Genomic DNA, 22,797 nt, shown 5'->3' with positions numbered 1-22,797 from the left:
TTTGATTATTGTGTCTAATAATGGGCGCTAGCTCTGGGGAATGCCTTGCCTTATGGAGTTTTTGTCCTTAAATATTCCTAAATGTTTGCAGCTTGTGGAAACAACAGATAATCCCATGCTCCTAAATGTTTCACATCACAGAAGCATGCTACCAACGTGTGGACAACTACCTATCACTGACATGAAGCAAATAACTATTCCTGCTGTCCCCTCGGAGCTGGTGTGTGTCCAAAAGAAACTCAGATAACATCCTAAAAACAGAAGCTGCTCACATCTGGTCTTCTTGATTTTTCTCAGTCAGCGTGGCGAGTTCTGGTTTCACTAAACCAGGTTTGAAGCTGATGTTAGTTCAGTCTAGTCACCTCTGACCAGAGCCAGATTAAATAAATGGACCACACTAGGCAGGCTGCATTCCCCCCCCCCCCCCCCCCCCCCATCGATGTTATTTTTTGAAATGAAATCTGAAACTCACCAAAGTTACTAATAAAAGTTCATTCACATTTTACACAGCCTAGACTTTGGTTACAAATTGGTTGTTTGTATGCCAAAATAAGTCATGTGTTGTACGTTAAAATTCTATCAGACTATTTTTGATATTAATAATTTATACGTCATTACACAGCTGTATTAAATGCTGATAAATTATCCTCATCTCATCCATTGTGAGTGTCGTTGTTAAGGCAGTAGTTCCAGTAAATAACCACTAGGTGTCATTGAATTAATCAACACATTTAATTAAAAATATTTTCTGCAAAATACAATAGCTTACAACATTTATAAATGTTGACAAATTAATCGCATGATAGTGGAAAGACATTCAAGAAGAAATAGATGAATTTGAATGCACTGAAGCATGTTTTAAAGGTGCAAAAACAAACTATAAACACGCAGCTTAAATTATTACAGTATAAATTCAATACAATCTATAATCTTAAAAGAAAGTATTTTAATAAAATGAAAACGTTATCTTAAGTTTTGATCTTGCTTTATGCTCATTCAGGCTGTTGTTGCCTCTGCTGAATCAGAAATTCTGTGTGAATTTTCTGAATGTGAACTTATTGTTTGTTATGCTATTTGAACATTAATAAAACATATTAGAAAAATAATTAATAAAACCAGCAACACTTACCAAAGAAACCATTTAGCATGCTCCACTCCGGGACAATCTTCAGCCTTCCAGCATCACAGGCCTCAGTCACAGCAGAAACACGTCTAAGAAATGTTCCTTGGTTAAGCTTCGGTTTATGTCTCCAGATTTCCTCTGTGATGCAGAGAAATATGCAATATTTTGAGAGGGATGGTTTAGAGCAAAGTACTCACGCATCCTGTCATCAATTTGGCACCACTTTGCAGGATCAGATGGGTAGCTTGTTAACACCCTTTCTGGGTCTAGAGGCTCCTGCTGACAGCCTCTGCAGACCCTTGCAGCAGGCTGCTGTAAGACTATATTGAGCTCACTTCTGTCTAGCTGCTGTTCTTCCAGTTCGTCCTTCTGTGACAGCGTTGATGTTGACGGCGTTGGCGCCACAGAGTCTTCTGCCGCATTTCCCGCCGCATCTTCGGGCCGTCTCTGCTCCGGGTCTGGCTCGGGCCCGGCCCCTGGCTCTGCTGACTCGAGCAGGTTCACAGCTGTCGGACGGCTGCCCGAGCAGCCCGACAGAAACTTCTGTAACGTCCCCCGTTGTCTCTTCTTTAGTTCCTCTTCTTTTTTTTTTCTTTTTATGTTTTGCCGCACCCGAAAGCATCATGAAAGTCAGCCTACTCAAAAACACCTACTAGCGTTGTTGTGTCCCGCTGTGACTCTGACCGCTTCTCTGACGTCCTTAATTGGGTGGCATCCAAGTTGTAGGCTACAGTCATGGGCTGGCGTCAATGTGACGTAGCTAATGTAACGGTCTATGGTTAAGATAAACATTGTCACTATTTTTAGTTAATTAATTAATAAATATTGAAATAAATTGTAGATAGGAGTCCTATCCACAAATTCTGTCATAGGACATTTGTACATTTTATTTTAATTTATTTATTTTTAATCTTGTCCCTCTGTCTGGGCCCCATCCAGCCAATCAGGCCCTAGGCACCTGCCTACTTTGCCGTTGCGTTAATCCGGCTCTGTGTCCAACACCAACCTGGCTGAATATTCTTGCAAAGCTGTCAGCTGTATAAATATTATCTACAATGCCCTCCTGCAACATAAACGGTTATTCTTCTTGATTATTTCCTTTTGACAGATGATTTAACGTTATATATTAATAAAGGGAGCAAGCATCTGTGTCCTTTTTTCAGTTCAGTGTGGCCGTTTGATTTTTAGGTGGCCCAGCTGTCACTGAGAGTGGCTCAGCTCATCTCATCCTGTTTCTATCTCACTATCTCTCCCTCATCTTTTTTAAACATGTTTAGTTTAAAATGAAACTCCTGGTATGCAAATATTCACTGGTTGCAACTTCAACACCTGCTTTCTGCAGCTGCACACAAACACATTCTACACAAACAAATGTAATCAATTCTAACAAAATTGATTTTAGCTATCTGTCTTATTTCATGTGATTTTAAACCTTTTATCGTGTTTTTGTTTTAATGCTGTTTGTGAGGCACTTTGATTTTTAGTTTTAAAAGGTGATTTAGAATAATTTTCAAAAATAATGATGTCAGTTAATGCTTCGTGTGAAGGTTTCTGCTGCATTAAGTCACTTTTGCTGGTCTAAACTAAGCAGACTGGGGTCTCTGTGCTCTGGGAGAGACCAGTATGGTCCAGGGGTCTCTTTTATAAAACATAGAATCCTTACTCAAACTGTACTTAAGCTCAGCAAAAAAATAATAATAATTAAAGCTGCAAGCAGCGTCGTTCGGCCCTCGCAGCTCCGCGCCGCTCCGGCCTGGCCGGCAGCCCGGGGCACCAGGGCACGTCTGGCAGAACAGAAACATCAACCACCCCGACACCAGAAACCGCAAATGGCCTCCTAGTCCGCACCTCACCCTGACTCAGCATCCCCTCTGAGCTCACCATTAAATTGAATTGTAAGGTCACGGCGTCATGCCAGAATTCGCCATGGCATCAAAGCCCCTCCCTATCTGGAAAGCTATCAGATCTGAATGGTCATTACAACATCATGAAGACAGTGCATGACCTTAGTGTCATGTTGACTAAATTAGAGGGGACAAATATGGGCATTTCACCATGAAACAATAGACTTCCTGTTGTCAGGGGGCGGGGCTTAGGTGATGTCAGCTGTCCACAATGACGTTGCCTTGAGATGTGGTCAGTGATCACACAGACAAAGTTTGATATAGATCTGATCGTGCACATGGGAGTTATTAAGTCAAGTAATGTAATGGCGAAAGGTCAATGTTTGAGGCTTAGCCACGCCCACACCTTTATACTTATTTAAAATCCGACAGTTGAATTTTTTCCACTATATCTTAAGAGTATCTAGCAGAAGTTACAAGGCGATTGGTGAAAAGGGCGACGGAGCATCACTCTCCAAACAACGTGTGCGAAAACCACTAAATCGAGTACTTGGATCAAAATGGCCGACTTCCTGTGCGACTTTGCACTTGGCTCCAAGAGACTTTTTTGTAGGTCCTGAGACACCACATTGGTGTACCAAATTGCGTAATCCTCAGTCAAAGCATGGCTTGGGGCTGACAGTTTTAATGGTCCTAGGGGGCGCTAATTCAGAAAATAGGCCACGCCCACAAACTTAAGCTGACCATGTCTATTGGGGGTCAGACTAGGATCACTCACAACAAATTTCGAGGTGATATCACGATAAATGAAGAAATGAGAGGCAAACGTATTTCCATCACGTGATGGCGAATTTCGCCATGCTCCCAAAGCCCCGCCTTTTTTCAAAACCTTCCAGTACTGGAGACCAAGTGACCTCAACTTGTCTGCTGCTATTTACCAGAGATTCCTGTTGATTGGGTAAAAGGAGTCCAATAGGGAGCTGTGAAAAAAAGAGTGGCCTGGCGAAAGGTCAAAGTTTGAGGCTTAGCCACGCCCACACCTTTATACTTATTCAAAATCCGACGGTTGAATTTTTTCCTCTATGTCTTAAGAGCATATGGCGGAAGTTTGAAGGCGATTGGTGAAAAGGGCGACGGAGCATCACTCTCCAAACAACGTGTGCGAAAACCACTAAATCGCGTACTTGGACCAAAATGACCGACTTCCTGTACGACTTTGAACTTGGGTCCAAGAGACTTTTTTGTAGGTCCCCAGACACCACATTAGTGTACCAAATTTCATAATCCTCAGTCAAAGCATGGCTTGGGGCTGACAGTTTTAATGGTCCTAGGGGGCGCTATTTCAGAAAATAGGCCACGCCCACCGGATGTGCACATCAGATCTTTTGGGGGGCTGGACTAGGATCACTCACAAGAAGTTTCGTGACGATATCTTTAGAAATGACGAAATGGGAGGCAAACGTAAGGCCACGGCGGTACGCCTGACTTCGCCGCGCCGCCACAGCCCCGCCCTCTGCCGAAAACTCCCATAAAGTGACGCCAAGCAACCCCCACTTGTCTTGAGTTAAAAGCTACAAATTTGTGGTGATTAAGTGAAATGGGACAATTTGGGACCTTTCACAGTAAAACTTGACCTTTGTGGTCCTGAGGGGGCGGGGTTTGTGTGATATCATCATCCAACCATTCAAATTACTTTGTGGGTGGATGTCGAATGACCACAGAAAGTTTGGTATCTCTATTCCATTCAGTTATGAAGTTATAGTAATTTAAAATTTTTTGGCGAGTAGTCAAACTTCGAGGCCTGGCCCCGCCCCTTCAACATATACGAAAAGTCAGAATCCTTGTCTCATTTTGTTCGCCCATCCCTTCTGAGCAATTTTACACAATTTTTGAGATGATCGTGCAATCCATTCAGAAACGGACCCTAAAAACGGCAAAAACGGCTAAAAATCGCCATTTCAACCAAAAATGGCCGACTTCCTGTTTGATATTGACCATGCTTGCAAGAGACTTTTCTGTGCAGACTGTTGAGTACTACAAGTGTACCAAATTTCATAACTGTACGATAAACTAAGCTTTATGGAGAGGGGTATTTTTCACTTTGTAGGGGGCGCTGTTTAGCCATTTTCTTTGCGATTTTTTTGGAACCTTTAAAATATCGAATTTTTCACCAGGCTTGACAAGTGTGCAAAATATTGTGAGTTTTGGGGTATGCTGAGATCCCCAAAAAGCCGTTCAAAGCGGCACCGGAATAATAAAGAAAGAAAGAAAGAATAATCAGAGCAAAAACAAGAGGCCTTCGCAGCGCTTTCGCTGCTCGGGCCTAATAAGTACGTACGCCAAGTACATTTGTGATCTATCAAACATGGAAAACAGGGCTTGTTCTGTGTGCTCACGAAGCGGTACAATTGGTAATACTGCTGGGATTCATAATTGTATCCTTCTCAGCAGCAGCACTGCAGGTGCTCTCCATGTCCAAAATGTGCGCAAGCCAGGTCCTTAGTCACCTTAAAGTTGCGCAAATTTTTCCACTATGTTTTCTTTTATAAATCCCAAAGTTTGCGTAAAAAGTTGCTTACGCAGTTGTCCGACCCCATTTTGTGCATAAGCAAGCTTGATAAATGAGGCTCCAGGTCATTTTTAACATAACCTAAGGTTGTGGTTGGCACTAAATGCAGTATAAATAATTACTATGTGCTTTTCAGCAAAAATTGTTACTGACCTCATGTGGTTGGTGCAGTGATATTTTGGTTCTGTTGTATTTTTGTGTCTCCTTTTTTCTCTTTTCTGCAGGCGTAGAAGCCTTGTGCATCCTTTATAGTTTATTTTTGTAAACTTTGTTCCCCGACCGCTTCCTTTCCTCTTTCCCCTTTCCAGTCGGACAGGACACAGAAAAAAAAAGAAAATTAGAAATCATTCTATGTCAACTAGGCTTAAGTGCCTCAATCAAAGAAACTCAAGCACACTAGATAACACCAATCCAGTCGACATCCTCAACAACCACAAACCGCTTTAGATCTTAATGATGGTTTCTGTTCAACCTATAATTATACTAAAAAAATTTCATTGTTCACAACCACCTGTCAGGAAATTACCTCTAATATCTGACAGTCATGAACTTCCAGGTTGACTCGGCCTGTTCAAGTCCTTGAACATTCTCTTTCTTCAAAAGATCTTCAATTTATTCTTTTTGTTTCTCTAAAGAAATGCATGAACAAGTAATATGTAAATAAGATTATAACTTTTGTCATCTTAAAATGTGTCTCAACTGAATGTTTCTTACTGAGCCTGTGCAGAAATAATAGCAATGGATGTTGAACAAATGACTCAGCCTTGGCAGTGGAATATAGAAACAGAAAAATTCAAACTAAACTTAGAAAACATTCATTTTTGTCACTTTCTCTGTCTCTTTCAGGTTTGTTATTCTAATAAGGTTGAGGAGAGAAGAGAATCAGGGAGCATCCAGCCATAATTCATGCTATAATTTAGCAACAAGCTACGAGATGGGCCTATCAGAAAATGGCTGGAGGTTTTTGTAACAAAAATTATGTTTGTTTGGGTTTTTTTGTTTGTTTATTTATTTGTTTGTTTGTTTTGCATGGCCTGCAGCAAAGATGGTGCCAGTTGCATATTTGTGACTGAAAAATTAGACTGGAAGCACCAGAGAACCAAAGACCACCAGAAAAGCTTGATACACAGAAATTATGCTGAGCTGATTGTTTCAAATGCTCTAAAGCTGACAGCAGCAACCCACTGGGAGCAGGACAGCTGACAATACAAACAGGTCAGGTAAAAAGGCAAGTGTCAAGCTCTAGAACAGGTTGCAGAGGTCATCAAAGCCACAGAGAGAAGAGTTCGAGCATACAGACTGGTAGAGACAAGGGCTGTTAGATGTCTGTTATGCTACATGAAGTAATGATGTAGAATTGAAGACATCTGTGTTGATCAAGAATTTATTAACCATACACAAAGTAAAATGGTGGGAAAACAAAGAGCTGTGTTAGTGGGAGAAAAATGAAGCTCAGAATTTTTTTTGAGTCTTTCCAAAAGTCGCCAGCCTGAGAGGACACAGAAAGAAAATGTGGTACAAAGAGGACCCACTCAGGTATGAGCCAATTCTGACAGCTTAATTGTTTCTTTGGATATTTGAGCATTCTGGTCTACCACGCACGCAGCTGCAAAAGGGACAGACGGACATCCAGGATGGTGGTGTGACACACGGTGCTCTCAGACAGAGATTTACACGCTGACAAGGCTGCTGCTGACAACTCTGTGAACTGGGCAAATAAATAAATTGAGTTGCTGGATGAAGAGTTGACACTGAAGTGCATGCATTGCTACTGAAGAGAAGCAAGAAGAGAAACAGCATCAGCATGGGAGGAGATCATGATGGAGGCAGGGAAGTCTCAGTAGAATACATAATAATGTCACACATCTGTAAACTCAGTATCATCATACTGGTGTAATTATTTTTGATAACAGTGCAACAAACGAGCTGCACAGGGCCAGTGGAACAAGCTGAATCAGTCTCTTATCAGGAGAGAACTGAGTGGAAGAAAGAGAACATGGATATTTAAAATTAAACAGAGTCCTTTACTAACTGTCCACTGGGTGGCTTTGAAACTCTCCAAAGATCCAGAAGCATAACATCTGCTGGACTTGCATAGGGTTTCTTGTTGACACTCTCAATGACCAAGATGGCCAGAGAAAGATCATCTCAACTCTGAAATGTACAGGAAGCTAGCTCAGAAATCACCTGCCTTCCAGCCGGCAGCTTGAAGGCCACTAGAAAGGATGCTGTTGAAGGTTTGGATGCAAAATATGCTGCTGGCAGCTGTAGAGAAAATATATGTGAATAAGCAGCTCAGGTCAAATGTTTGTTTTTCATTATCTTTTTCCAAGAAGCTTTAAAAATGTAAAACTTCATAATGGATGTTGTTTATTGTTATTTGATTTTTCAGTAGTGAAAGTTTATTTACCCTGTATATTAACCAAAGACATTAACCAAGGATATGCATGCTAAGAGATTTAAAACAGGACCCAGAGGTGATGGAATTGAATAAGAACTTTTTAAATAACGGTAAGGAAACTATGTAAACATCACAATGTGCAGACAGACAACAGTACTGTACTTCTACGGCAACATCAGCAGGAACATACTGCACATCTAAACTAAAGAACATAATAACATATTGATTGATCAGCAGTCAGACCTGTATGACATTCTCGTGTTTGATGTTTGATATCGTTAAAAAAAGATGCAGGTTTAGTTTCAGCTGGCTTGGTGTTATTTCAAATCACCCTTTCACCAGTCAGGATGTAATCGTTGCTGTTTCCTCATTGGCTTAACACAAACCTTCATGCTCCAGAGAGGAAAATGTTCGTTTTACCACTTAAAGCTGCAATGTCCAATCTGCAAAACAAGCTAGCTTAACAGTGTTTTAACAAAATATAAATGATAAAAAGCCTGTATTTGTATAGCACCTTCTTAGGGTTGTACAACCCCCCTTCCCCAAGGCACTTCAAAGCAGTAAGCCAGGGGCACACAAATGCACCACGCCCCACTCGCACCGCCATTTTAAAAAGAAGCCACTATGGTCGCTGAGAGTGGCTACACGAGGCGTGCAGCGCCACACCAAGGCACTAAAGATAGGCGCCAGTTCTATTTCAAGCGCCGTGGCGCGGCTGTTTACAACACCGTTGAGTACTTTATAACAGACATTACGATGCTAAACAGCTTTACGGCTCAAACCCAACCGCTGGCAGGAACCCAACAGCAGTATTGATAACTTTAAAGTACTATCGATCCTAAAATATTCTAATAAATGTGTACTTACCGATTTTTAATAAATTTGAGTCTCACAAAACACAACGGCAAGTCTGATCACGTAAAAACAAAAGTAACTTTCTGCTTCCTGTTCTCGATTCCCGCGTGCTGTTGTGGCTATCGTGCGATTTTTGAAGAAGCGCTCAGCAGTGCTTCCTGTGTGACCATTTGATTTAACTGCTGCACTTATGCAGCACGGCACACCTGTCTTCAGTGTGCCCTAGGCTTTAGTATAACTATAAATGTTTAGGGATTAAAAAAATTGAGAAAAAAAATGAAGTCACTTAGACTTCCTAGAAAGCAGCGACTGGTGTTTAGCGCTATCTCATTTCCTCTGGTAATGTGCGGACGTGGCCTAGGTATGATAGCTGATGGGAGGAGTGAGGTTCTGTGTTTGTGTTCAAAAGCTAGCTTGTTTTGCTAATTTTCTATTGCAGCTTTAATGAAAGTAGAGATTATAACCTGTTTGGTGCAGCAAGGACAGACTTAGGTTATTTACTTAAGATTGTACTGACCACATAAGATGAACTCTTACATGTTCTGACTGGTGAAACCTGAGAATTTAAAGTGAGGAAGACTTTCCACTAAAATTGTGAATGAGGATTTGTGGCAAAGCTCTTGTAATAATTTGTCGTAGTTTTTAAAGCCATGTTTTTTATTGGTTGAGTGCTACAAGAGGGACACAGTGTTATAAAGATAAACTCGCTGCATTTGCCAGGAATTTCTTTACATGTTTTTATCACATTTTCTCCTGTGGGATGTTTTCCCCCATTTCCCATACACTGGGATTACCCTCCACCACATCCAACCGGTATCACCGTAGTTCCATCTGCTTGTTTGTGGGAACATTTTGTGTATACCATACAGAAAAGTAGACATACCTGTTTCCTAGCAACCACTTTATTAGCAGTGAAATTGCCGTTCACTGTTTAGCATGGTATTCTTTTAAAGCCGTCGCTTTAAAGTGTTTGAAGAAACATGAAAATAGATCTGTGGTCTGTCATTCCTACGCGAACCCCTCTGAGGTGTGAAAAAGATGCTGCTCAATAAACATTTACTTTATGTGATTTCTGTGAGCCGTGCTGCTGCACGGGGAGTTCAAATCCAGCAGAGTGAATAAACAGAGGGGAGGAAGACGGGGAAATAAATGGGCCAGTGAAAAGACAGAGACTACGCAGCTGTAGCTATTTAAGTGTCAGGCTTCCTGTTGAACACACTGATGAAATAATAGATTTGTTGCTGCTAAAAATTGATGAAAATTGGCTCAAATTCCAATGAAGCTCACAGCCCCAAAAAATTAATTAAAACCCAATTAAAGAAGCAAGTGCAAGAAGCACTTCATGATGACATTTTTATTGCTCAGACAGTAAGCATTTCTTTTTAATACTGTTAACAGCCTGATGCAGCATGACTATATTACACCGTGATCATGGTTAAAAAGGTCACAACACAGTCATGGTCACATCTAGGTTTCTAAAAATGTCATTTAGACACCATTTTGCACACGTTCAAAGCTCATTTTGCTTTCAGTAAATGGTATCTACAAAACAGAAGTAAGCACACACAGCTAGCTTTCACTCAGACTTAGAAGTAGGTCATTTAAATAAGAAATTCCTTTCTGCAAAGACATAGAGATTTTTGTTGTTTAAAATTGTTGAAATACAGTTTTGCCCATGGTTTTCTGTTTTTAAAGATATTCTAAACCTCACAATGAAAAGTACAGTGGTCCCTCGTTTATCACGGGAATTATGTTTCAGAAAGGACCTACAAAAGGTGAAATCAGCAAAGTAGCCAGCTTTATTTTTTTACAATTATTATGGATGTTTTAAGGCTGTAAAGCCCTCACTACACACTTTCTACACTTTTCATTCTCTGATTGAATTTTTGTTCATGTCAATCATCGTTTTCGCATTTTTTTCATTGATTGGAAGAATCTGCTAAACAGCAAAGCCATGAAGTGTGAACCACATTGTGGCGAGGGACTACTGTAAAAGGTTGTGTTAGTCTATTCAGCAAGGAGACTGGAACGGCTCAGCGGTGGTGACGGCTTGTTGCTGCTGCTCCTTTTGTAACATTCAAAACTTTCCAAAAATTCTTTTTTAAATGATTTTCCTTACTGAAGGATTTGTTTTTGCATCTCTAGCATCTGTTATTATGAGTGATAATTGTAATGAAGAAGTTGATCTTGACTGACCTTTTCAAAGATCCACTAATACCCAGATTAAGACTTTATCTCCCTGTCAAGTTGAAAAGCAGTTAATAATGTATTGCCATGATCTCTTTGAGGAATATTATCCTGAAGTAAATATATTAGATACGAATGGGGTGCTGACAAGGTCACACTGGGAGTATCAGGAATCCAAATTGTGTTTGCAGGAATGTCTTCTCTTAAAGGCTTCTCTGTATGACTACCCAGAGGCATCAGAGGACCAGATGTATTCAGCAGCTTCATGGAATGTCCTCTGCTACGTTGTGATAAGGAATGGTACAGACAATTATTGCTAACACCTTGAGTTGTCCTAAGTAAAGAGTTTGTTTTTATTGAAACATATTTTCTTTTTCAGCTGACATAGACTGTTACGGCTGTCTGTCTCCAGTTCCAGCACCACGGCTAGTGCTCTTGAGGATCGACTAGCTTAACCAGGGTACTTAGATGCAAAATGCACTGAAAACATGTGGATGCCCAACATGGGCACTAAAGAAAGGAAAACAACAAACAACAAAATGAAAAAAAACAACAAAAAAAACGAACCATCTAGGAGAACCAGGAGAACCGATGGAGCAGAACCAAAACCAGCAATAACCCTTCCTTACATCAAAAACATAACAGAAAAATAAGGACAGTGATGAAAAGACACAATATCAACACACCAACCAAACCATACCTGACGGTCAAGAAAACAAAATACCAGCTGGACAAAAATGCGGTGTTATCTACAAGATCCCATGTAAACTCTGCAGTAAAACATAGGAGAAACAGGACGCCAACTCAACACACAAAAAAACAGAACATCAAAAACAGTGTGAGAAAGAAAACAAAACAAAGACACACAAGAGCAGCAAAACAGGAAGCGGAAAGTTCTATGAAACAATCATCAGTAATGGACCATTGCACAAGGGAAATTCACATAATGGATTGGAACAGCACACGGATTGTAAATATGGAACAACAAAAAATACAGAAGATGCATTAAAGAAGCAATAGAGATAAGGAGACACAGACACAACACCATGAACAGAGATGACAGTGTTTACACGTTGGATCACAGTGAGGTGTGACAACAGCCGAGAGTTCTGATGCACGAGATGTCAGAGGATATTGCTAGTACACTTTCAAAAGATCCAGCCGAGTTACATACTGAGCTAAACCCACACTGTCGACACAGTCATCATACAGAGTACTGGGTAGAAGTTGGGAATAGTTACACAGTTTTGTTTCCTAGAGTCCGTCATAAAACTAGAAGTTCCATTGGGAGACATGAGGAACTCATTTCTAAAGGTTTTGGTATGACCCAAATGGGATTTGAACCCCCGATCTCCCAGCCTCAGGGCAGACATTTAGTCATATTTTTCTCAAAACTCATTTTTTAATGAGGCTCTTATTTTTTTCTTTTTGTATATGGTTGCAGTCCTGGGTTTTATGTTGAAAACACAAGTTTTTTTAATAGTGTTTGTGCCTGGAATTGAAAATAAATGTATAGCGTGTTTTTTTTTATGGAACCTCACACATGGCTGACATTGGCGGCTGCATGGGCCATGTGAGGATGTGAGGATGAAGAAGAAAGAGAAGGCATCAAGGGATCAGTGAAATGACAGGGGTGTTGCTGTTACAAGGGAAAGCTGCGCATACTGCCTCCTACATCACACACACTAATCAGCTCAGTTCTGTGACTACCTCCCCAGCTGCTTCAGAGACTTGAAAGTGATGGATTAACTGCATATCCCTCATTCTGCCTTGGTCATTTCACATATGACACCAATGATAGATGATAGTTATAGCTTTGTCAACCTTCAGTCAGAGGTAAAGGTTGTAAAATTACAGAGAAGGACATTTTGGTGGAATTAAAGTGTATTCTGTTTATGTCAATAATATATGAACAGTCTACAATTTAATACACTAATGCCACAGTAAAATTGTTCTAGTCATGCAATTTGCTATTCATGACTTATGCATACAGTCACAAAAACGACATTGCCACAGCCTGTGTTGTGTTTTCAAAGCCATCTCTCTCTCTCTCTCTCTCTCTCTCTCTCTCTCTCTCTCTCTCTCTCTCTCTCTCTCTCTCTCTCTCTCTCTCTCTCTCTCTCTCTCTCTCTCTCTCTCTCTCTCTCTCTCTCTCTCTCTCTCTCTCTCTCTCCCTCTCTCTCTCTCTCTGGCAAGCACGCACACACACACACACACACACACACACACACACATTAGTTTGCATCAACCAACCATGCATGATAATAACGTGTTGGCATTTATCAAATTCCCAAGCGGAATTACGGGAATCATGTTGCTGGACCATAATTAAGTTCTAAAATCAGTCACGTATCTCTTTGACTTTTTCGGACACATCGCTGTTAGATCAGTAGTCACTAAACTCTTGTTCAGATATGTGTCCTTAAAGGTCAGCACTGATGAAAAATGTACAAAGTTCAGTGATTTTTACAAATCAGGCAAAGCGGAGTAGTTTCCTTTCAGCCAATCAGAACAGCTTACAGCAGTTTCCGTTATTTTTTTGTTTTTCATTACCCTTTTTTCTCTCTTGCTTGAACACTGGATGGATGATGCATTTATCTGTTTCTGACCCTTTACTGGAACTGGTTTACAAACGCCAGCGTTTAAGCAGAGAATCTTAGACCAACCTGTTCCCAGCTACCTTCTCCAGCAGCGCTAGCCGGGCTGTAAGAAAAAAAATCTCAAGTGATTTCCATACCTGCCCTGAAGTCTCTGAATGGGACATGTCTGAACACCTGTCTTACGACCCCCACAATGCCTAGTTTATGCTTCTGTGTCAGCTCCACGAGGAAGAGTTGCACTCGCATGGATGGATTAGTTTTTGCCTCCGGACTTCTCTGTCTCCTGGGGAGTGTTGCAAAGCAGTTACCCACCAGGACAACAGAGGGTGTTTAGAAAAGTGGGCTCGACTCCGTCTAATTTTAGCTAGTCTGAAGGAGAGAACTCGCCAAGACAGATAATGGTGCTGCGTGTCTCCGCACCAATGCAGAAGCATAAATTAGACTTAAAGTCTTTCCTGATTCAGTACCTTGGACAGCTCCTGCAAGCTGCCATTCTCCTCTCCGGCTCTGTTCCAGCTTGCACTTTCAGCACCAGGGAGAGAGGCGCACTGCTGCGCAGCACCAGCTGAAAGGAACCTGAAATTAGGCAGCTCAAGATTTTTAGACATTCAGAGGTGCAGATCCTATTGGTTGTCCCCTTGACTTGGCTGTTACTAGAATAAATTGTTGGAGAACTTATAGTATTTGACTATGCTTAGTTTACTGTTATCCTTAAGACAACTTAGAATTTTGGAGCAGTTTCCTTAGTATCCATTCTCTTTATTGTTGCAATCAGTTTTCCACAAGTGTTTGAGTAGCTTTGCAGTTCTAGCTTTTGTTTGTTTTAGTTTACTTTCCTGCTTTGGGGGTGGAAGAGTGCCTTTAGAATAGAGCCTTCCTGTTTTGTTTTTGAGTAATTTGGCTGTGGGTATATCCAGCATTTTGTGTTTAATTGGTCAAGCCGGTTTTCTCCCAGTGGGTTGAAATTCATATATAAAAGATTTTCTTTTAGTTACTTATTCTTAGATGCAGGATATTTGTTTTTGTTTGTGATTTTGCAGAGCCTCTCCTCACGAGTCAACCATTGTTGTTACAAATATCTTAATTGTTGCAAACACCTCAGTTCATTTTATTTCCTGTGTTTCCCTCTCTATGACCTCCTAGACAAGAGCGGGCATAGCATTCTGTTATTGAATGCATTCAGAAAGCATGCTTACTAGTTAACCAAACCACCTCAGCTGGATATTTGATGCAGATGAGCAGCAACTCTGAGCTCCTCACCCTTCTGTGTAAGAAAACCCATTCCAGCATTTTATACTCATATTTTCTTTCTTTTGGATATGTCACTGCTTATAAAAATGAATGAAAATTGGAACATGAATGACTTGACTTGACTCAGCTTTCTTCACGCCAACAGGTCAGCATAGTATCTACAACACAGCAGATGATAGTCATCAATATCCTGCTCCATTTCACCTTCACTCTTGAGTAGGATCACAAGGTATCTGAATTCCTCCACCTGGAGCAGTGGCTCGTTATCTCCAGTTACAGGTCTACCTGATTGCCTTTTCTTATTCATTTTTGTCTTCCTTCACATTTTAATCTTATTTTTTCCACTATTTTCCCATTTTTACAATATATTTTTTAACATTTTTATTTTTATTCTTGTGAAGTTATTACGGCCCCTGCCAATGTGAGAAACAAAGCACCCTTGGACACTGGCAAATAAATGCTGCTGTGCCAGAGCGACCGGCTGATTTGCTGATTTAGACGCTCCTACCGACACCCCCTCTCTTATTCTGCTCTCCCCACCTATTCCACCTTCCTCAGGATCCACTGATTTCCCTCTTTCCTATTCACTCTCTCTCTTTCTTAACATTTTTTCTTTTAAATCGCAATTGCTTATTTTTGCTCATTTTAAATAAATTTTTAAACATTTTCTAAATGCTTTTTTATATTTTTACATATTTTTTTATTTTTTGTTTTTGTTTTTGTGAAGCGCCTCGTGATTTTTATCTTGAGAGGTGCTATAGAAATGATATTTTCTTCTTCTTCTTCTTTCTCATGGGTCTGGCTGTGTTCAACCTATAATTGCATTGAGTGGCTGCACCTGTGGGTGCAGCTTAAACTGCTGCTTGGTGCCACTCCAGAGAGATGAGACTGATCTTAGGGAGCTCCTTTGGGAGCTGCTGTCTGCGTAGCTCTATTCTAACTTGTACCATGTGTCCAGATGCTGGTTTTCTTTCCAAATGCTTAACACTTGCTTGCAAACATTCGTGGGTCTGCTGGAGAACATCAATTTACAAAAACAGTGAAACAATCTTATTCTAACCCCCTCAAACTTGTGTTTTTCCACCCCTTTCTTGCACCTAAAAATTATGTTTGTTATGCGGTCCAGCAGCATTGCCCTTCCTATCCACGGAAATGTTTTCTGAAGGGGGCAAAGAAAGGAAATCTGACAATGCCTTAAAATGACTTTAGAGGGTTCATCAGAGAACATGATTTTTCAAGAATATTCATAATTTCAATCTCAGTACTATTAGCAGGAAATCTCAGGGTTTTTATTTTTTTTGTGGAAGGGTTTCATGACTTGTGGGATTGCAACATAAAATGAGGACTAAACTAATGTAGAAGGTTTGGAGTATCTATTATTAAAACCAGCCTTTTAAAAGTCTCACCAACATGGCTAACACAGACCAAAGTCCCCTAATGTGATTTCTCTAAAGCCCCATTCCCACCTGTACCGGGTCGGCCCGGGCCGGGTAGCGTAGGTTAGCTGAACCAAGCAGACTTGTGCCCTGCACCCTCAGATGCAGCCACTCAGTACAAGCAAGGACTGCACACAGCCAGGCCAGAGGGGCGTAAGTCCTCCCCCATCAAAAGAAATCCTCTAGAAACCCACCAGGACAAAGCCAAAGAGCCTCTGGTCTGGTCCAGTCACACCTATGAACCTGTAAAACAGAAAGGGAGGGGTAGAGAGCAGCAAGCACTCCACCCAGCGCTCACACACAAACACATTCACACACCACAACAGCAAAGTAACTCTATAATTAAAAGAAGAGTGACGAGCTGGCCCAAATGAACGAAAGAAGAGAGAGCACCTACACCAGGCCACACAGGACTGTAAGATACTAACCCTAACCTCTACCCTGAGTGAAAAGGTAAACTAGACTCCATAAAAATAAGAACAAAACCAGAGCTCCTGTTGGTAATGCATGCTCTCATGTGGGGGAGGAGTTAGACAAGTCCAATAAGACAACTGATGTGCAAAATGAGCTTCACAAACGGATGCAGAAGGGCTCAACAAAGAGTTTGCGTTTTGCTGCACTTTGTTAAACGTTCCTCCAGAAGCCTCTGCGGCCATTCCTGGGCAAGCATTGCCCTGGTAGGAATCTAATCCTGCTAATTAACGTTATAAGATGATCCAAGATCTTGCTGAACTTTAATAAACATTAAATGACACTGAAGTTTTCAGGTAATTATATATATATATATATATATATATATATATATATATATATATATATATATATATATATTAAGCAGTGTTGGGAATAACGCCGTTCAAGTATAACGGCGTTCTTTTTTAGGTAACGGAATAATCTAATTACTTTTCCCACTGTTGCAACGCCGTTACCGTTACTGGGGACGGAAGGTTGTGCGTTACTATGTGCTTGTCAAACGTTGAGCATCAGTGTGAGGCTTTCTGACCGCCACACTTCAGCTGCAGCCAGGGAGAGAGAGGTATCGGTAACGCACTTACAAACACGATGATGATTGGCCGGGTGGGCGGAGACCCTCACCGTCTCAGTATCTGCATGCTGCAGACACAACAAAGCAGTGATGGGAATAACACCGTTTAAAATAACCGCGTTACTAAAAAAACTTCTTTCAGTAATGAGCAAACTAATTAATTACCGTCTTCTTTTATCAAAACGTTGTTTCTGTTACTGATAAGTAAATGCGTGCGTTAAGCAGCGTGGTGTGTTGAAGCTGTCATCAGCTGATCAGGAGCTAAAGAGGTAGATGTTTTCATCCAAGCGCATCACGGCCCGTGAAGAACGAGGAAGACGTGATGAATATCTACGGCTGCAGAGCCGTGCCCTTCTTAGCGCGACAACGGGACGTCCCGAAGGTCCGCTCACCTGTTCACCGCTCAGACATCCTGATCTTCTACCTTCCTAGATCATCCAGCTGTAACCTGTTCCTGATCATGTCTTTAGTCCCGCTGTAACACTGATGCATTAGTCTCAGACGTCATGGAGCTCAGGTGTTATTAGAACTACCTGTGTGTGTTTACCGCCCAGCTTCAGCTCTTCTGTGGTTGGGTCTGACCCAAGTTAGTAAATGTAAGTCCTCCATCAGGCTTGTGCCTCTTCTAGTGTCATTTTAAAGGACTTTATTTATTTATTTAACCGTTACTAGATTACCAGCAACAGAAATGCTGCTAAAAACACACAATTATGTGAAGCTGGAAAAATTAGAATACTGTGCAAAATTACGTTTATTTCTGTATTTTAACTAGACTGAGATACCATTTAAAGGCTCAGTAACTTGTACAGGTGTTTCTATTTGCAATCATAAATTTTAGCTGATTGGGGTCTTGTTAAATATCACACAGTGACCTTTTAATAGTCTAGATTAGTGTAATGTTCCTGTTAGTAGTTCCTCCTGTTAAGTGCTTATTTATTTAAAATATTCAGGTTTATAAAAAACATTTGGACACACACTTTATTATATTCCATTCATTAGTCATTTATATTTCACTATTGTAGTAATTCTTGCATTCTTTAATGAAAAAAGTAACTAAGTAGTTACTCGTCTTGGTAATTAGTTACTTTTATGATCTTGTAACTAAGTTAGTAACTGAGTGACTTTTTTGACAAAGTAATCAGTAACTATAACTAATTACTTTTTTAAAGTAACGTTCCCAACACTGATTATAAGTTTGTTCAGATCTAGTATACTCTGTGCATTTAATTTCTAATTATTAACTGTTGACTTCAAGGCTGTGGAAGTAGCTAATTGTTATTGTACACTCAGTGACGCAGAAAAACTCATTCTAATTAATTTATTTCATAACTAAAATGCTTTTCTCATTCCCATTCATCTTCTTTTCCCTCTATGGGAGGTATAAAGCTGGTTTAATGAGTGTTTCAGGTGCCGCAATGAGATTACACTGCAGCACAAACTGAATACACACACTGTAATCATCTTGCTGACCACCATGTGCTCACACACTCATAGTGTGTCTTTATTTTTTCATAGTAAAGTTATTAAACACTTGGATTAAAGCGTGAATCTCTGAGGATGTTCTTAGCCGGAGCGCTGAACTTTTCCAACTTTGTTTTTACTTTACTGTTGCTTTGTGTTTGACTCTGATGTCATTTAGTGGCTGCTGTTACTGTTCAAGTCATCAGCTGAAAAACAAGATTTTGTTTCTGCTAATGAGACTTGTTTCAGTTGGGAGAGTTAATGAGAGACTGGTGAAATCTTCTGTTTCTGTGTGGTTCAAAAATGGAACAGCAGGTGTTATTTTAGAAGATATATGTTAGAAAGGCATTATCCCATTACTCACACTTGCGCCCTTCAATTGTGCGATCCCGGCCAAGGTTGTGAGCACAAAGGGTTTCCCGATTCTCCAGTGCGGAAGTTGATCACGCCCTTTTTGCGCCCTTGATCTGCACTTCACTCAAGTTCGCATTGATGCCACATGTTAATATGATGCCCTAAACTGACCTGTGCTCCACAGACTTAACCGCCCTCTCTAATATTGCAATAGGTCGTTCTATATGAAGGTCAATCTGTTTCAAAAAGCACAAACCTGTAGATCTGTTGTGTGTATTTGTACTACATGATGGGTGCTTGAAAACAGTGTGTGTGTGTGCGTGCAGTACAGTGTGAGGAGCTGTACACCAACACCCGTAAACCTGTAAAGCTAAATATGCACCTGTAAGAAACACTCACATGCATTTGAAATAAAATACAGTTGTGTGTGACATTTTCAACTACAAGTCTGTAAACACAAGTGTACAGATCTGTTTCTGCACACGCTCAACTTTTTTATTACAGTTGCACAGCTTTCCTCTCACACATCTGATTTTTGAAACTATTTTCACGATTAATATGTGTCAAAATGCACAAGTTTGTAAATTTGTTGTCTGATTCCGTACAACACAATGTGGGCTTGAAGATTGGATGTGAGTGTGTGTACCATAAAAGGTGAGCTTGAAGTTTTGAGGTGAGTGTCTGTGCATTAAAATGTGAGAAGCTGCACATCAACATGTGTGAAATTGTGAAGATAAATGGTACTTGTAAGAAAAAGTAAATTGTATGTGAAACAAAATAAACTTACATGTAAAATTTTCTTCTGCGACCCAGTAAATACAACTTCTCAAATACGTTTCTGCGCATGCTCAGTTGTTGTTTTACAAGCGCACAACTCTCCTCTCGCGAGTCTGACTTTTGAAACACTTCTGGCAGGTTGTGTGTTGCAAATTGCAGCTGTGTGTATCTGCAGAGGCGAGCGGAGCAGGGGATGAGGGCGAGGGTGGGGGCGGAAGGAGGAGCCACAGAGGGAGGGTTGTCATTGGTCGGCTCTGGTTTCCAGGACAACAGGCTCAACCAATCAGAGTGAGAGCTGCGTTTTTTCCCTCGGCTTTCAGTCCGCTGCCGTCTGCAGTTCGCGATGGCTGAACGAGCTGGGGTAAGTACATTTCAAAGGACTTTCTAAACTTATTTTAGTCATTTCCTCGTCTTTTTATTTAAACAAGGTGACACACTAACATAACGTCATGCTATTTATACCATTATTAAGGCCTTATAAGATATTTGTACAAATATGTAGTCTAGCTAAAGTTTATATGAGCTGCTTTGCTAAGTTAGCAGAAACAAAAAACGCCACTGCTAACACTGAAGTCTTGCATTAAGGCCACTGTGTTTGGGTATAATCCCAGGGGTGTTTCTCAATGTCAGGCTTTGAGGACACTGTCCTTCCTTGGTCAAAGAAAACAGTTAAATGGAGCTGACTTGCGTCACGTGACCAGGGCTCCCGTGATGGTCACATGACGTGCGGCAAAGTTATAATTATACTTATAAGTTGTATAATGAGCATTTTACTTTTTAAATTGCGTGTATATTGCTTGAATTACATGTATAAGGGAGTTACTAATTGCTGGCCATCGAAGCTGCAACGATTAGGCAGCACCAACTAACCAACTTCTGATTAAAAAAATAAACATTTTAGATATCAGCCTGATAGTTACAATTAGTTTTTTTAATCACCAGTAAAACAATAAAAAGTAATCATTTGAAACCTTTAACTCTTGTTTCCTTTCTCGGGGATCCTATTTTCAGGCACTGTTTAGACCAGCGGTGCTCAGCTGACAGCCTGTGGGCCACGTCCAGCCCGCAGGTTCATTCTTTGTGGCCCTTGGTCCACCAGGACAGGGATGCACTGACATCTGGCCAGGTCAGATGTCTTATCTGTCGTATTCCGATGCCAGGAAAAGGCAGATTGCAATGCTGAGGTATTCATTTCTTAAAACTCAATAAATATGAGCATTTCCTAATTTCACTTTTTAATCATATGCTATTTTATTTTGTCACATTCAGATGGTTCTGGACCACATCACCTGGCCGGATGAAGAAGAGCTGGAGGATGACAGCGAATCTCCTCTTGCTGTGAAATGTTAGATCACAAGCTACTTGCGTAGATTTGTTGAGACAGGTATTTGGCTTTTTTCTGGTTACACTCAAACTACAGCTTTGTTTATAAAGTGCTTTTCAAACAAAAAAATGAAACTCAAGTAGCTTCAGAGGAAGAAAAAAAATGACCCACAGATTGAAAAGACCTGACATATCCCACAAAATTCATTGTCAATTGAAACCCCCTTCCCCGACCCAGTAACACGCATATACACACACACACATACCCACATGCACACACAACACATTAGAGAACATATGCAAACACTGGGCAGAGCTCAGATGAGTCAGGAAACGCCATCAGGCGAGCCGTCTGACCCAACTCCAGTAGATCCACAGCAGCAGCCAGGGCACCGAGACAGGTCTCACAGAGGAGGGAGGACAAGGGCCCCCACCTACACCCAAGCACTACCTGGAGAGCACCCAGGCCACTGCCGCTTACCACTGGCCCTGAGGCAGAGGGCTCCCACTGAGGAAACGCTGTAAAGTATTAGAATAAGTAAAAGAATGAAATAAAAAGAGGTAATGTATGAATAAGTAGTGACCAATATAATTGTAGAAATAGTAAAACAATATCAAATCATAAATATATAACAAAACTTTCTTAAAATATAAGAAATTTAATCATAAATAATAAGCAGTTAAAAGCTAAGCTAAAAAAGTTCATTCTTCGGCCTGTTCTTAAAGTTTCTCTCTGGTCCTGAGGTCCTCGGGCAGCCTGCTCCAGAGGCAAGGGCCATTATATTGTAAGGACGCCTGACCATTGTTGTTTGTCCTGACATTCGGGATCACAAGGCGATGGCTGCAAGAGGAGTGCAGAGGACGTGAGGGTTTGTATGGTAAAGTCAGTTCAGAAAGGCTAGAAGGGCCAAGACCATTAAGACACTTTAAAACCATTACAAAAACCTGAAAATCATTGGAATAAACCTTAAAGTCATTATAGGTTTATTCCACTTCTATCTTTAAACAGTTGTCTTTCACAAAATGTGTACAATCAAACTATTTTAGAAGCCTTAACCCTCCCACTGTCTTCATGGGTGACCCCACCAGGAAAGACCTCACCCCTGCCACATGGACCTCAAGAGATAAACCATCAACCCTGCTCAGTGGTCAACTTTCCTGGTGGGGTCACCCATGTAGACAGTGGGAGGGTTAAAATGAGTAAAGTGTTTTATATGACACAGCAGATAAGGTGGGTTTGCTACATTCTAAGTATCTTGTGTAAACATGGCACAGAAGATCTTTTATATCTCATTTGTCTTTGCCATTTTTTCTTTTCTTTTTCAGTGTATGAAGAGCAAAGGAAGCAGCTCGTGAAGTTTTGGGTTGGATGGGAGAAACCCATGAAGGATATGAAAGTGGAAATAATGCAGGCAGACCATCCAACCTCATCTAGCTGCTTCCATATTCTATGTCTGCCCTGCCACTACACAACATTTGATGTTTCGCAATCATCTTGAAAGTTGCATAGCAACCAATGTTCATGGTTTTGGATTGATCTAAAGTTTAACGTCATGCTATTTGCCAGTGCT

General features: G+C 40.8%; 1 long non-coding RNA gene across 1 annotated transcript; it reads left to right on the top strand.

Moving 5' to 3' along the window:
* Window positions 1–19,781: 19,781 nt before the first annotated feature.
* Window positions 19,782–22,546, top strand: LOC129162181 (uncharacterized). Its single transcript, XR_011520834.1, has 3 exons — window positions 19,782–20,264; window positions 20,915–21,087; window positions 21,173–22,546. It is a non-coding gene; the product is annotated as an uncharacterized lncRNA (long non-coding RNA).
* The last annotated feature ends 251 nt before the right edge of the window (window positions 22,547–22,797 follow it).

This window comes from Nothobranchius furzeri, chromosome 6, assembly GCF_043380555.1.
Source record: "Nothobranchius furzeri strain GRZ-AD chromosome 6, NfurGRZ-RIMD1, whole genome shotgun sequence".
Classification (NCBI taxonomy): Eukaryota; Metazoa; Chordata; class Actinopteri; order Cyprinodontiformes; family Nothobranchiidae; genus Nothobranchius; species Nothobranchius furzeri.
This window is presented reverse-complemented; position numbering and strand designations above follow the sequence as displayed.